Genomic DNA, 17991 nt, shown 5'->3' with positions numbered 1-17991 from the left:
CCCAGGAAGGCATTTTATAACGTGTCCTTCGTGAATTGATAAGAGCTCCTCTATTTGACATATGGTTTTCTTCTGTTAAGAAACTATGTACTTGAATTCATCAACCAATAAATATCTGTTTTTATTTCATATCCACAACTGTTGCAGACCTTAAGAGAATCCTTATGACAATGACAGGAGAAAACATCATTCCACAGTTTCCTTATCTATAAAATAGGGGGTGATGCTACCTACCTTGCAGGGATGATGTGTCCTGCACAGAAGTCCACTGAAATGGTTGATTACCACTAGCTTATTCCATAGATAAAAGAAACTAAAGTTCAGAAAGGTTAAGTGACATCAGCGAATTATTCTATGCCAGTCGTAAAACTAGTAAGTGACAAAGTCTTGATCTCAGGTATTCTAATCTCAAGATTTTTCCTTTCTCCTCAAAACCTCATTTATAAAATCCTTCCATGTGTATTCTGATTTTAAGTAGATATTCTTATCTTTATTTCACAGATGAAGAGACTTGGACATAGAAGAAACATTTGTCTGCAGATGTCTGGCTGAGGAGGCAGGCCAGGTCTTAGATAACTCTCCCCTGATCCCAATTTTAGTGTGTTTTTCACTGCATCATTGCAGTCACTGGTCTTGCTTAGGAACCCACATAAACACACAGAAAAGAAAGAAAAATTACATCTTAAAACTCTACACTACTAATCAGTACAATGGGAGATCAGAACTCATGAGCTGTTTTTCAAATTGGTTTCCATACCACCTCCATCCCTACCTGCTCTATTGTCATTTTCAGTGCCCTGTGTCGTTAAATCTTTCCGTTGTCCTTTACCATTTTAGTCAATCTGACTCCTTTCCCTTGAACTTCATTTGACCTGTCTATTAAATATTTCCAAGCACAAGTATTACATTCCTTTCATCCTTAAATATGGTTGTCCTCATAAATGTTTAAATTTGCTTAGAATGGTTTCTCTTTTCATTAACTGGGGAGACAGATTACTCATTATTACACTGGGTTTACGTGTTCATACAGATTGCTAAATACCTTCCATGTTATTCCCCAGCTTATGTGGCTATGTAGAGACTTCTCAATGACTCAACTCTAGCTGTGTGCCAAATACTGTAGCTGTGAGCAATTCCTTCTCTTTAAAGGCATGTCCCTTGGCCTGCCTTTGCCTTCCACCAAAGAGCATGACTTGGATGATTGCTCTTTCCCTGGTGTTGTGGCCTAGCAGAAGGCCATGTCCATTCTGGAAGGCTGCCTTGTGTTGTTTCTAATGCTAATGTTGGGGCAAGTGAAGAAGTAGTTTAAGCAGTATGCAAGGCATGGGGCCATGCCGCCCAGGCTCAGAGTTCAGCTGTGCCTGTTTCCTTGTTTGTAAAATGAGAATAATAACTCTAGCTTCCTCCTAGGATTATTGCGAGGATTAAATGAGTCAATGAGTATAGGGTGTGTGAACACAAACACATACTACTGTTTATATATCAGTATCATATTTTCAGTTAATCGGCAAAATGTGGCTGGCTGTAAGAAAGGCGATATGATTGAATCCTCCTAAGAATCTGAAAGACCGGTGTCACTAGCCTCATTTGTGATGAAGAAATTGAGGCACAGAGGCTAATCAATTTGTTCAAGTTAATATGAGTAGAAAATTATAGTAAAAGAAGGTAAACCCCAATCAGTATAATTCCTGCATGCCAAATCATAATAAAAGCTGAATGCGCTTAGTTGCCCAGTCATGTCTGACTCTGTGAGCCCATGGACTGTGGCCCACCAGGCTCCTTTGTCCATGGACACCATCCAGGCAAGAACACTGGAGTGGGTTGCCATATTCTCCTCCAGGGGATCTTCCTAACCCAGGGATTGACCCCAGGTCTCCTGCATTACAGGTGGATTCTTTACCATCTGAGCCACCAGGGAAGCCCTGGGTAGCTGATATTAATTCAATGCACCAGGTACGATGCTCTTTTACCTCTCATAATAACCCTTAAAATCAGCATTATTATTATATTCATTTTATAGTTCACAAAATTGAGGCTTAGTGAGTTGTAAGAAGTCACTTGAAATTAAATCAAACTGGTACTGATTCAAAATATAAATTTTTTTTCTGATAAGAGAAGGATCTCAAACTTAAAAGGTTGAAATTGAGCAGGCTCATTAATGCTTTTGGCAATTAACTAATATAGCAGGAAGAAGAAAGAAACTCTTTAATGGAGGATTAAATGTGAAACAATTTAAGGATCTTTTTAATAGGCTACCTTTCTACATGGAGGCAAAAGAATCAAGTATTTCATCTTCTAGATTACTCCGTAAGCTGTATTTCATCAACTCTAAGGCACATTTTTTTCCACATTTGAACATCTAAATTAAGATCCTTACTAAAATAATCATTGGAAAAGTTTTCTTTCATGATATATAAGATAACAGAGCTACTTACAGTTTGTGACTTCTTAAGAATCATTAGATCCTGGTGTTTTGTATTTGTTCTCTACTTTGTGACCTTGTTATTATAGCTTTCAAGGGTGTTTTTTATTTAATAGCAAGCAAGCTCCTTACTTGGGTTTTAATAAGGAATGAGAACTCCCACAAAATCACCTCTTAATTCTCAATGCTCCATATTTCATTGGAAGTTATAATAAATCATGAACTGATACTACAAAGAGGGGAATAAGAGAAGGGTGTTCTCTGGACTAATTTAGGCTCATCTGTATGAGAAAAATGGTAACCAAATAAGATTGCTTCTTTTCTCCTCTCAAAGATTTCCTTTGACTTCATGAAGTCACAGTTTAAACATTTTCAAGTTCTCATTTTTGAAAGATACTAAATACTCTCAAAATTCCCCTACTATATAGTCTCTAAGTTTCTTTTTCTGTGATCCTAACACTTTTCCAATTCCCATTCCCAGTTTAATTTTAGGTTTTTACCCACCTTTTGCGGGTGAGTTTTAAGGGCCTCCCCGATCTCATTTGCTTGAAATAAATTTTGCATAACTCCAGGTTTCCCAAAAGAATATCCTTTCACTTTAAATTTCTATCAGTGTTTTTTTTTTTTTCTTATTTGTGTAATTGAATTGCCCTGCATTCTTACTCCAGCCTCTACCCTTCTTCTCTAACATGATGCTCAATGTTCAATGATGTTCAGTGTAGGTCAATGATGTAAAGCACCCTCTATTCTGAGAACTGACTGGTCTCTTTTGTCATTGTTTCCTCATATATTTTGCGTGTGTGTTTTCAATTACAACTATTTTACTCATTGAAAAAAATTGATTTTCCAAGTCCATTCAATGATTTTGAAGCAGACACACAAAGAGTGAATCCTAATTAAACTAAGAAAGTGAAAGTGTTAATTGTTCAGTCATGTTAGACTCTTTGCAACCCGGTGGATTGTAGGCCACCAGGTTCCTCTGTCCATGGAATTCTCCAGGCAAGAGTACTGGAGAGGGTAACCATTCCCTTCTCCAGATCTCCAAGGAATCTTCCCGACCCAGGGATCCAATCCAGGTCTCCTACAGTGCAGGCAGATTCTCTACCATCTGAGCCATGAGGGAGCTATGAACTTTAGTTAATAGTAATGGATCAATATCGGTTCATTAAGTGTAACAAATGTATCACAGTAACACAAGATACAAATAATAGATGAAGCTGTGCATGTGTGTGCTTGCATGTGCACACCCATGTAGGAACCCTGTAATTTCTGATAATTTTTCTGTAAACTTAAAACTTCCCTGAAAAATTTGACTCATTAAAAAAATCAATTTCCCCAAATTAAGAATTCAATATGGCTTATGGTTTTATTGGTTTTTAAAATCGGTCCCCCTGGTTACCTTCCAGGAGCAGGCAGAGATCTCACTGTTCTAGAACAGCACTTTTCCCCAAGAAATGACCACAAAAGACTGAAAGAAGGAAATGATGATGATTTAATGTACAATATGCTCCCTTTCCTCACTGAGTCAGTGCCATTAATGCTTCTGTAGCACTTTGTTTTCTGATGGCTTTACAATAGCTTAATAGCTGAGCTCACAATACTTCTACGAGGTAGGTGGTCAGCAAATACCTTGGTTAGCAGTTTCGTTTGAACAACAGGATGCCTCAAATAGCCAATGACATAAGCAAGGTAGCAGTGAGTCAGGGAGCAGGGAGGAGAACAGACATAGGAACGTCTTCCGAAGACCTCATTCTGTGGCATTGGCCTTTACCAGATCCGCATGCTATGGGCTGTGTGCTTATTAAAAGTGTGTTTTTTCATGGGGTAGCTATTTAGAAGGGAGGGAGGGCTGAGCGTGAGATGACAGGACTCTGCACCTCTGTGTCTTTTGTCGGCATAAGTTCCACATGCCAATCCTCTGAGCCTAACGCTGGTAGAGAGAAGGTCACCAGGCATCTCCATGGAAACAGTTTCCCTAGAGGTGAAAAATAAAATGGAAATTGTTGGAAAAACCCTCTCAGACTTCTTTCTCTTTAGTTAACTTATTTTTAACTGAAGTATAGTTGATGTACAATATTCCATGTTTCAGGTGTACAACATAGTGATTCACAGTTTTTAAAGGTTATACTTCATTTATAGTTACTATAAAATATTGGCTATATAGCCTGTGTTGTACAGTGTATCCTTGTAGCTTATTTATACTATTTATACTTCTATACCAATACTTTGGTCACACGATGCAAAGAGCTGACTCATTGGAAGTCTCATGCTGGGAAAGAGTGAAGGCAAAAAGGAAAGAGGCAGCAGAGGATGAGATGGTTGGATAGCATCACCAACTCAGTGGACATGAAATCCAGGAGATAGAGAGGACAGAGAGGCCAGGTGTGCTGTAGTCCATGGGGTTACAAAAAGTCAGACCTGACTTGGTAACTGAATAACAACATACTTCTATACATCTTTAAAAACAGGAGTGCTACAATACTCTTCTGTGGTCAAAGCAGAAAATGTGTATATTTTAGAATTTAGAACTCTAGAATTTTTAGAATGTAGGGTGCTATCTTAAAGCAAAGATGTTGTGATCCAAGGCATTCCATGCTTTCCTACACTTGAAACCATTTAGTCATTTCTGAAAGAAATCAGATATCATGGTGAAAGAAGTACAGATATGTAATTTTTGCCTTTATCACATTTGGAGAATACGTGCTTTAATTTTTTCCAGAGCTAGTGAAGCAGAAGAAAGTAAAAGATATCGGTCCTTAGATCACTGGTTCAAATCAGATAATCATCCTTACATACATAATGATCTCTTAAGGGGAATAGAGAATGAATACATGGCAGCACAAATAAATGAAACATTAAATATGAGTAAATTAATTAGCAAACAAATGTTGAAGTTGGAGAAATATCTACATTGACATCTGCCAAAAGAAGTGTTTATGGTTGAAATAAGGCCAGGCAGAGACAGAGTTATTCAATAAAGTCTTTTTTTTTTCAGGGACATGAACAGGAAAGTTTCCATAAGATCATTTTATGTGAAATGATATTAGTTTTACAACATGTCAAAGAACAATTATTTACTGAGCAATTATGTTATGGAAAAACCAGAATGAACTTTTGGATAACCTGATATTTATTATGCATATGGCTGCATTAGGTGTTATACTGAATACAAAGGCAATTTCTCCATAAAACTTAACCAGGTGTCTGTAAATTAGTATGATACAATTTTTCTACATATAACCATAAAAAATTATAATCAACAAACACATTACTTATAGCATTAAGATTCAGTATAAATTTGATTTTTGTTTAGAAGATAAAAACTTGAAATTCTCCTTAACTGAACCCTTTATCATAATATTATAGCTATGAAAACCTTAAAAAACCAGAGTAATCAGCAATCAATATCTGAAGAACCCATAATTACCAAATATCCCTATGTTATTTAGTGATTAGTTTTCAAAATTAAAACGCTTGAGGGATCTTTCAACAAACTTATGTATCTTTAATTCTGTCTATACAATGAGATCTCACCTATTTCAGCTTTTTGTTGCAAAATGATTTCTGCTAAAAGTGAAAAGTCTCTAAATCTTAAAATTGGAAGCTGCAATTTTTCCTTACATGAGGGGAAGAAGTTATTTTATAAATGTTTCACAATTAAAACAGCAACATATTTTGGAAATGAGGGAAACGGGGAAATGCCAGTGTTAAGTCTCTGGGCCACGTAATAGTTAAGACTATTATTTTTCATTGAAAGCTAAACATAGCATTAGATCAGTAAATTCTATCATCATCCTTCTTGAATCTAGAGGATAATTTCAATTAATCAAGGAGAAACATTATCATAATTATTTGAAATAAAAATTCACAAGTTTTAAAATAAGAACGGAGAAAATTACTGAGCATAAGTGACTAAAAAAATGCTTTAAAAAGTTTAGTTGGATTTTTATATTGATGAAGAATATCAATCTTTATTCTTTTAATATTCTATTGTTAAAGTCCTTTTTAAAAGAATCTCCTTTAAAGTCCCAGCACTTTGAAAGCTACAACAAACCAAATGCTGGAAGTATTTCAGTTTTGTTTACTTTGGATAGTACATAATGTGTGATATCATTTTTTTCTTTTCCAACCTGAAAGATTAAAAACTACTAGAAACCCTTTGGTTATCAGTATGCATCACAGAATATGAAGAAAGGTTAGACATAAAATAATTCTTGGAAGAAGAACAAACAAATTATGTCAGTTATAACAAGCCAAGAAATTTAGAACTATAATATTTGTGATGTTATTAGTAAATAGGGGAGAGTGTGGGGGGAAACCCATATTCAAAATATTTGCGATACACCACGAAAAAAGAGAGAGGAAGATATTTAAAGAAATGTCATATTTTCACTGCATTTGGATGTTTTCAACAAAACTGGGAGCTTTGTGCCCAAGCCAGTTGGCATTCTACTGCATCTGTGTGTATTTGTGTGGCACTTTTCAGGCTATGAGAAATTTGATTGAGCATTACATTTGTTCCTTAGAGCAAGAAATTCCCTTGTCTGCTCTAAGTCAGCCGTTTTCATCCAATTCTCTAAGGAGAGAAACTGTATCAAAATAAAGGTCCACTCTGTTCAATAAAGAATTAAACCCACTCTCACCATCATTAACATAGAAAAAGATCCAGCTTGACCTTTCCTTGTTACTGTTTATATCCTGGGGCTTGAATTTGGTTTTTCTTCCTTGCTTTGAGGATGTCAAAGTATAAACTTCAAAGGTACAAAATGATTGATATATAGTATTCACAATAGATTTTTTAAAAATATTACATGTATAAAATGATTCATTTTAAACATTCCTTTGATAATTAAAACCAATTTCTTAAAGAAAACACTCAGAAATAGAGTATCACAAAAAACTACTGTGATGATATCTGCCTCTTGGATACATTTCTTCTCAAAATTACTATTCCCCAAATATAGTCAATTCTTACCTATTTATTTCATTTTTTGTTTCCATTCTTACCTGAATTCTTTGCTTTTAAATATTTTAAAAATACTTGACTTCATGTAGAAATTGCCTTTCTTTTTTGATGTTGCTTTCTTACTAATCTAATTTTATCTTAAATATAAGTAAAGATTTTGTGTATTTATTTTGTATCTTTAATTTTTTTTTACCATCAATGCCTTTGTTTAGCTCTCCAAATTTCATAAGAAGAAATAATCTACAACACATAGGAGGAATACCTCAGATTAAAATTATTTAATTTGGAGATTTTCACACTTCAGAAAAAAAGGAAAAAATGGATCAAAATGGATGGAAAGTGGTTCTGATTATAGCTGTTAAGGGAATGGAAAAAAAAATCCTAATTTTGGTTCATTCTTTATATGAAGCCAAGTTAAACCTACCCAAGAAGGACCAAAGGGAAGAGGGAATATAAAGCACATTTGAAAGTGCCATCAAAATGCCAATACTTTTGATTTGGTAGATGGTACACTAAGCTAGCAATTCTCTTTAAAAGATAAAACTTAAAAAAAAAAAACAACTTATAAACAATAGAATTAGGAAAAAGAGTACCACGTACGAGTTTCAGCAATTATGTTGAAAAACTTACCAGAAGAATTTCTATTTATTTATCATAATAACAGCCTTTGCTTTAGTGCGGAGGGATCAGAGCAGAGCGGCCGAAGTAAAGCTGGCTGTCTAGCCGCTGATTCTATCACTTCAGCCCTCTGTCTGCCTACAAACTCAAGTTCATGGTTTCACCTCTTCATTGGCATATACACAACTACGTGGATTTTAACACTTAAATTTTTAAGTGCGCTCTTTTAAAAAGCAATGAAGAAAAAATGCCAAATTAATGCAACTTGGTATTACCAGGTAAATACAGTTTGTTATAAAATGTGTATTCCTTTTTTGTTGGTGTTTATTTAAAAGCTCAGACAGACAAACCCAACAATTAAATTATTTATTTTATTACAGTCAGTAGTTATTTCCCTTAGTGAAAGGAAGGCATGCTATTTCTTTCCTCTCTCACCTGCCCTTAACTGCTTTACCCTTTAGAGATCTCTGGGGAGAGGGCGGGCGACCGGGGCCGGGGACTAGGTGGAGGATAGTGTGCGTGACAGTTTGGCCAGTGTTGGGGCTTTTTGGTGATAGACTGTCACCTTTATCAGACCATTCTAAGAAGATAATTAACCCAATGGACTTGAAGTAACACAATCTTTTTCTAGATTTCTATATCACAAGAAGGCAATTAGTTTGTTCTTAAAAGTCTGTATTTCGGAATACAATCACAGTGACTATCCCACTCAGCTGTGAAATCAGTTCATCCTTTCCTGCCACTACTCTTTAGTATTTCCTTCTTGTCTCACATTCCCAGCAGAATTCCTCTTCTTTTAGGATTCATATCCTTCAGCTGCTTACAGACACTTTATTTTTTCTTGTTTTATATCTGCTTGTTTATCTTTGTTTGCACTGGGTCTTGTCAAGTTGTGCACGAGATTTCTCTAGTTGCGGAGAGTGAGGACTGCTCTCTAGCTGTGTGCAGGCTTCTCTTGTTTTAAAGCTCAGGTTCTATGTGCACCGGCTTCAGCAGCATGCGGGCTCAGTAGCTGTGACTTGCTGGCTCCAAGTTACTTGGGCTTGAGTTGCAGCTCACCGGCTCACAAGTTGTGGCTCTCAGGCCCTAGAGTGTGCAGGCTTTGTAGTTGTGGCACTCTGGCTTAGTTGCTCTGCAGTATCTGGAAGCTTCCCAGACCTGGGATCAAAGCTCTGTGCCCTGAATTGGTAGGTGGATTCTTGTCCACTGCACCACTGGGAAAGTCCCATCACTTGCATTTTTTTTCTAACCAATTCACACTGCCCATACTTCTGGAGTCTTCCTGCCAGAGTCAAATCCATTTTTCTTCCCTTCCTTTCTTCACTCTTTCCTTCCCCTCCTCCCTTCTTTTCTCTCTTTCTTCCTTTCCTCCTTCTTTGATTCCTTTTCCTCATTGTACCCACTCCCTCCTCCTTCCTCTTCTTTGTCTCAGCCTGCTGATCTACAGATCTTCTGAGCAAAGAGCAGCAAGTGTGAAATCTTTCAGACACCCTTTTGTTGATTTCCTTAAACACTTTCTTCAGGGTGAATTAATTCCTTTAAAATTAACTACTTTATTTCTGTCATTAATAGTGTGCCTAATTGGGAGCTAGTGTGTTTGAAAATCCATGAGGATTTTTCTAAGTGACTCAAATAGTCACCATTCTGTGAGTTTGTACTTGGTAGTACACACTCTTCACACTGCACACTAGTACTAGTTGTAGTAACACTACTCCTCACTAGTACACACTGCTTCTAGTGCCCTCATTGGTCTTGCAAGAAAGGGTGCGTTTTTCTTATTTCACAAAGTAAGGAACGGGGATTCCCAGAGGTTAACTGTATACTTCAGACTAACAGTGTCTGTCATAAAAAACAAACAAAAAAAAAAAAAAAAACACAGAAATCAAGCAAAAAAAAAAAATGTGGACCATGTACACATATGTAAAACGGATCTAAGAAATATAGTTGCTAAGAGAAAAAACTAGAATCCAAACCTAGATTATGAGATTCCAAGCTCCCTGCTTTTTTCTGCTGTAACACATAGCTTTTAAGTCCTATATCAGAATGACCCAAATAAACTAATTGAGCCATGCCAAAGAATAAAACAACCAAAGTTTGATTTATAGTTAGTTGATCCTGCTTTAAAAAAGAAATGAGATTGGCCCTATTGGCCTGAAAGATTTTGTTTAACTTGTATCACTTTCTCAAAAACAAAACAAAAATTAATGCTTCCTGTGGTGTGTTATAAGGCTGTAAAACCCTAACCAAAAGATTGTACATGCAGAAAAGGCTAAATAGAAATTTAAAAACTCATCAACTTTTAATGGGAGTTGTCTTTAGGTGAGAGGATTATAGATCTTTTATTTATTTTTTACTTTGTTTTCCAAATTTTCTGGTAAATATGAATTACTTATTCATTGAAATACATCTTCAGTAAAAATAATTGGTAGAATTAAATACATTAGTGAAAAAGAAAAAAAAACTTGTTTTGCTCTTATCAGCTTGCATTTTCTACCATAAGATTAAAAAAAAGAGCAGCTATGTAATATAAGGTGATTGTGTCTTATGTTTGTAAAAAAATATTTTAATCAAGGCTTAGGGAGTTTAGGGAACCCCTGCCATGACAAGCATGCTAGTTCAATGGAAGGGGGGAAAAAAAAGGTTTAACTGAGTTAAGCTTTGGAGTTTAATTACTATTTGAATGAAGAATTAAGACTTTAAAACCCAACTGGGTATTAACTTATCAAGGCCTCTGACACAACTGTTTTAATAAAGCTACTGAAGTTGATGCCACACAGTAAACAGGGGGAAAAAAACCCCAACTCAGTGAATTCCAGGGTTGAATTCATACTTTATGAAAGCAGTAACTTGTCTTAAGCAGTTGAGGGAGCGGTAAATCTGTTCAGCTCATGTATTTTCAGACACCGAAATGTCTCCATCAATCTTTGTTTAAGTAGAAGCCTCACCTTCCAAATTTATTCCCAAATGAGAGGGAAATAGCCATTATAGGAAACTGATTTCTAGTTTTCATGCTTCTAGTATAAATGACCTTAATTGAAATATATTTTATTTGAAAATGACAGTATCTGATTCTACAACAAATCACCTTCCATAAAGATAGTTCAGATTTCTCAAAATATTCTTACATTCACTCTAGAAAGGTATGGTAGATTCTGGACAGTCATATTCTAAACATAGCAACTACTTTGAGGTGTGTATCTTTATTCATTTATTCATAATTTATTCACATGCTGAGGATAGAAAGACAAATATGAAATGGTCCTGGGGTTTCCTAGATGGCATTGGTGGTAAAGAATCCACCTGCCAATACAGGAGACACAGGAGACTCAAGTTTGATCCCTGGGTCAGGAAGATCCTTTGGAGTAGGAAGTGGCAAACCACTCTATTATTCTTGTCTGAAAAACTCCATGGACAGAGAGGCCTAGTGGACTACAGTCTACGGGGCTGCAAAAGTTGGACATGACTGAGCAACTGAACACACATGAAATGGTCCTAGTCTCCAAAATGCCAAGTGAGAGGCCAGAAGATAGGGACTGGTTTGTGATATTTGCAGAAGTAGGACTATTGTGTTCTATGCTTTAAAAACCAACCAACTCAGTTTTCAATTTCTTGAAACCATCCTAGGTAGTATGGGATGTGTATAAGTATGGATATGTTTGTGTGTGTATATAAATATAAAGATAGATTGTATATACATATAAAGTTTTTTCCTTTAAAGAACTCTAGACTTGGAGTCGCAAAACCTGATTTCATGTCACAGTAGTGCCACACTCTATGGAATTGACAAACAACTCAAACACTTCCTCTGATTATTAAAATGGTCACATATAATAGATTCTAGAGGAAAAAGAAAGAGGAGTGACTTTCTTTTTTAAGGTTGGGAGACTTGCAGGTAAGAAAGAAAAAGTAAAAAATGAAAATACATAGTAAAAATGAGTTTTATACTTACATTGTTTTTTATTGAAGCATAGTTGATTCACAATATTGCGTTAATTTCTGCTATCCAGCAAAGTGACTCAGTTATACACACATATACATTCTTTTTTATATTATTTTCCATTATGATTTATCCCAGGAGATTCTATAAATTTCCCTGTGTAAACAGGATGACTTTTTTGTTTATCTATTCTAAACGTAATATTTTGCATCTACTAAGCCCAAGCTCCCAGTCCATCCCTCTCCCAATACCCCTCCTCTTGGCAATCATCAATCTGTTCTCTGTCCGTGAGTATATTTTTGTTTCTTAGATGTGCTCATCTGTACCATATTTTAGATTCCACATATAAGTGATATCATATGGTTTTTGTCTTTTCCTTTCTGACTTATTTCACTTAGTATGATAATCTCTAGTTTCATCCATGTTGCTGCAAAATGGTATTATTTTGTTCTATTTTATGGCAGAGTAGTGTTCCATCATACACATGTACCACACCTTCTTTATCCAGCCATCTGTTGATGACTTGATACATTTAGGTTGTCTCCATGTTTTGGCCATTGCAAATAGTGCTCTGAAGAACATAGACATGCATATATCTTTTTAAATCATAGTTTTTTTCCAGCTATATGCCTAGGAATGGGATTGTTGGATCATACAGTAATTCTGTTTTCAGTTTTCTGAGGAACCTCCATAGTGTTTTCCATACGGGCCACATTTTCTTACATTCCCAACAACAGTGTAGAGGGTTCCTTTTTCTCCATACTCTCTCTAGCATTTGTTATTTGTGGAACTTTTAATGATGGCCATTCTGACCAGTGTAAGGTGGTATCTCATTATAGTTTTGATTTGCCTTTCTCTAACAGTTAGTGATGTTAAACATCTTTTTATGTGCCTATTGGCCATCTAAATGTCTTTCTTGGAGAAATGTCTATTTAGGTCTTCTGCCCGTTTTTCTGCTGAATTTTTTGTTTTGTTGTTGTTGAATTGTATGAACTGTTTGTATATTTTAGAGATTAAGCCCTTGTCAGTCACATCACTTACGAATATTTTCTCCCATTTCATAGTCGTCTTTTTCTCTATGATTTCCTTTGCTATGCAAAGTCTTGTTAATTTGATTAGGTCCCATTTGTTTATTTATTTTTTATTTCTATTGCCTTGGGAGACTGACCTAAGAAAACTTTGGTACAATTTATGCCAGAGAATGTTTCGCCTATGCTCTCTTCTAGGAGCTTTATGGTGGCACATCTTCTGTTTAAGTCTTTAAGCTATTTTGAGTTTATTTTGTGTGTGGTGTGAGGGGGTGTTTTTTCTTCATTAATTTACATGCAGCTGTCCAACTTTCTCCATACCACTTGCTGAAGAGACTATCTTTGCCTCATTTTATATCCTTGCCTCCTTTGTCAGAGATTAATTGACTATAGGTGTGTGGATTTATTTCTGGGCTTCCATATGAAATCTATGAAAATATATGAAATCTATGAAAATACATGAAATCTATGAAATCTATGAAAAATATGAAATCTATGAAATCTATGAAAAATATGAAATCTATGAAAAATATGAAATCTATGAAAATATATGAAATATATGAAATCTATGAAAATATATGAAATATATGAAATATATGAAATCTATGAAAAATATGAAATCTATGAAAATACATGAAATCTATGAAAAATATGAAATCTATGAAAATATATGAAATCTATGAAAATCTATGAAATCTATGAAATCTATGAAATCTATGAAAAATATGAAATCTATGAGATCTATGAAAAATATGAAATATATGAAATCTATGAAAATACATGAAATCTATGAAAAATATGAAATCTATGAAAATATATGAAATCTATGAAAATATATGAAATCTATGAGATCTATGAAAAATATGAAATATATGAAATCTATGAAAATATATGAAATATATGAAATCTATGAAATCTATGAAAATATATGAAATATATTAAATCTATGAAATCTATGAAAAATATGAAATCTATGAAAATACATGAAATCTATGAAATCTATGAAAAATATGAAATATATGAAATCTATGAAAATATATGAAATATATGAAATCTATGAAATCTATGAAAATATATAAAATATATTAAATCTATGAAATCTATTAAAATACATGAAATATATGAAATATATGAAATCTATGAAAATACATGAAATCTATGAAAATATATGAAATCTATGAAAATACATGAAATCTATGAAAAATATGAAATATATTAAATCTATGAAATCTATGAAAATACATGAAATCTATGAAATATATGAAATCTATGAAAATACATGAAATCTATGAAAAATATGAAATCTATGAAAATATATGAAATCTATGAAAATACATGAAATCTATGAGATCTATGAAAAATATGAAATATATGAAATCTATGAAAATACATGAAATCTATGAAAATATATGAAATCTATGAAAATACATGAAATCTATGAAATCTATGAAATATATGAAATATATGAAATCTATGAAAATATATGAAATATATTAAATCTATGAAATCTATGAAAATATATGAAATATATTAAATCTATGAAATCTATGAAAATACATGAAAAATATGAAATCTATGAAAATACATGAAATCTATGAAAAATATGAAATCTATGAAAATATATGAAATCTATGAAAATACATGAAATCTATGAAAAATATGAAATCTATGAAAATACATGAAATCTATGAAAAATATGAAATCTATGAAAATATATGAAATCTATGAAAATATATGAAATCTATGAGATCTATGAAAAATATGAAATCTATGAGATCTATGAAATCTATGAAATATATGAAATCTATGAAAATATATGAAATATATTAAATCTATGAAATCTATGAAATATATGAAATCTATGAAATATATATGAAATCTATGAAATCTATGAAATCTATGAAAATACATGAAAAATATGAAATCTATGAAAATACATGAAATCTATGAAAAATATGAAATATATTAAATCTATGAAATCTATGAAAATACATGAAATCTATGAAATATATGAAATCTATGAAAATACATGAAATCTATGAAAATATATGAAATCTATGAAAATACATGAAATCTATGAGATCTATGAAAAATATGAAATATATGAAATCTATGAAAATACATGAAATCTATGAAAATATATGAAATCTATGAAAAATATGAAATCTATGAGATCTATGAAAAATATGAAATCTATGAAAATATATGAAATCTATGAAAATACATGAAATCTATGAGATCTATGAAAAATATGAAATATATGAGATCTATGAAAATATATGAAATATATTAAATCTATGAAATCTATTAAAATACATGAAATCTATGAAAAATATGAAATCTATGAAAATATATGAAATCTATGAAAAATCTATGAAATCTATGAGATCTATGAAATCTATGAGATCTATGAAAAATATGAAATATATGAAATCTATGAAAAATATGAAATCTATGAGATCTATGAAAAATATGAAATATATGAAATCTATGAAAATATATGAAATATATGAAATCTATGAAAATATATGAAATATATTAAATCTATGAAATCTATGAAAATCTATGAAATGTATGAAAATCTATGAAATCTATGAGATCTATGAAATCTATGAGATCTATGAAAAATATGAAATATATGAGATCTATGAAAAATATGAAATATATGAAATCTATGAAAATATATGAAATATATGAAATCTATGAAATCTATGAAATATATGAAATCTATGAAAAATATGAAATCTATGAAATCTATGAAAAATATGAAATCTATGAAAATATATGAAATCTATGAAAATATATGAAATCTATGAGATCTATGAAAAATATGAAATATATGAAATCTATGAAAATACATGAAATATATGAAAAATATGAAATCTATGAAAATACATGAAATCTATGAAAAATATGAAATATATTAAATCTATGAAATCTATGAAAAATATGAAATCTATGAAAAATATGAAATCTATGAAAATACATGAAATCTATGAAAAATATGAAATATATTAAATCTATGAAATCTATGAAAATACATGAAATCTATGAAATATATGAAATCTATGAAAATACATGAAATCTATGAAAATATATGAAATCTATGAAAATACATGAAATATATGAAATCTATGAAAATATATAAAATATATTAAATCTATGAAATCTATGAAAATCTATGAAATGTATGAAAATCTATGAAATCTATGAGATCTATGAAATCTATGAGATCTATGAAAAATATGAAATATATGAGATCTATGAAAAATATGAAATATATGAAATCTATGAAAATATATGAAATATATGAAATCTATGAAATCTATGAAATATATGAAATCTATGAAAAATATGAAATCTATGAGATCTATGAAAAATATAAAATCTATGAAAATATATGAAATCTATGAAAATATATGAAATCTATGAGATCTATGAAAAATATGAAATATATGAAATCTATGAAAATACATGAAATATATGAAAAATATGAAATCTATGAGGTCTATGAAATCTATGAAATATATGAAATCTATGAAAATATATGAAATATATTAAATCTATGAAATCTATGAAAATACATGAAATCTATGAAAAATATGAAATCTATGAAAATATATGAAATCTATGAAAATCTATGAAATCTATGAAATCTATGAAATCTATGAGATCTATGAAAAATATGAAATATATGAAATCTATGAAAAATATGAAATCTATGAAAATATATGAAATCTATGAAAAATATGAAATATATGAAAATATATGAAATCTATGAGATCTATGAAAAATATGAAATATATGAAATCTATGAAAATACATGAGATATATGAAAAATATGAAATCTATGAGGTCTATGAAATCTATGAAATACATGAGATCTATGAAAAATATGAAATATATTAAATCTATGAAATCTATGAAATTTATGAAATCTATGAAAAATATGAAATCTATGAAAATATATGAAATCTATGAGATCTATGAAATCTATGAGATCTATGAAAATACATGAAATCTACATATCTGATTTTGTACCAGTACCACACTGTTTTGATAACTGTAACTTTGTAATACTGTCTGAAATCTGGGAGGGTTGTACCTCCTGATTCATGTTTTTTCCCCTCAGTTTTACTTTGGCAATTCTGGGTCTTCTATGCTTCTATATAAATTTTTGGATTATTTGTTCTAGTTTTGTTAAAAATGGCATGGGTATTTTGATAGGGATTTTGTCAAATATGCAGATTGCTTTGGGTAGTATTGCCATTTTAACAATATTAACTGTTACAATCCAAAAGCATGGGATATTTTTCCATTTCTTTGAATCCTTTTTAATTTCCTTTATTAATGTTTTATGGTTCTCAGTGTATAAGTCTTTTCATTTGCTTATTCAGGTTAATTCTTAAATATTTTATTTTGATTGGGCAATTTTAAAGATCATTTTCTTTTTGCATTCCCTTTCTGATATTTAATTGTTAGTATAAAGAAATGCAGCAGATTTCTGACTGTTAATCTTGTGTTTTGCTACTTTGCTGAATTCATTTATCAGTTCTAGTAGTTTGGTGTGAAGTCCTTAGGGTTTTTCACATATAGTATCATGTCATCTGAATGGATATTGAATTTTGTCAAATGCTTTTTCTATATCTATTGAGATGATCATGTGATTTTTGTCTTTTCTTTCCTTTATGTGATGTATTACATTGATTGATTTGTGTATGTTAAACCATCCTTGTGATGAATCCCACATGGTTGTGGTGTATGATCTTTTTTCTGTGTTGTTAGATTTGGTTTGCTATTATTTTGTTGAGAATTTTTGCATCTATATTCATCAAAGATATTGGCCTGTACCTTTTTTAGTGGTATCTTTTTCTGGTTTTAGTGTCAGGATGAGGGTGATTCATAGAATGTCTTTGGGAGTTTTCCCTCTTCAGTCTTTTGAAGAATTTGAGAAGGATTGGTATACATTTTTCTTCGCATATGTGGCATAACTCACCTGTGAAGCCATCTGGTTCTAGAC

At 32.0% G+C, this 17991-nt stretch overlaps 1 long non-coding RNA gene across 1 annotated transcript; it reads right to left on the bottom strand.

Annotated features, from left to right (window-relative positions):
- Positions 1-3896: 3896 nt before the first annotated feature.
- On the bottom strand, positions 3897-4925 carry LOC139030687 (uncharacterized). The gene is made up of 2 exons (XR_011483095.1): positions 4869-4925; positions 3897-4397 (listed from the first exon to the last, which is right to left on the bottom strand). It is a non-coding gene; the product is annotated as an uncharacterized lncRNA (long non-coding RNA).
- Between the last annotated feature and the right edge of the window lie 13066 nt (positions 4926-17991).

Source organism: Odocoileus virginianus, chromosome 23 (genome assembly GCF_023699985.2).
Source record: "Odocoileus virginianus isolate 20LAN1187 ecotype Illinois chromosome 23, Ovbor_1.2, whole genome shotgun sequence".
Lineage (NCBI taxonomy): Eukaryota > Metazoa > Chordata > Mammalia > Artiodactyla > Cervidae > Odocoileus > Odocoileus virginianus.
Note: the sequence above shows the minus strand (reverse complement) of the source record. Positions and strands in the feature narration are given on the sequence as shown.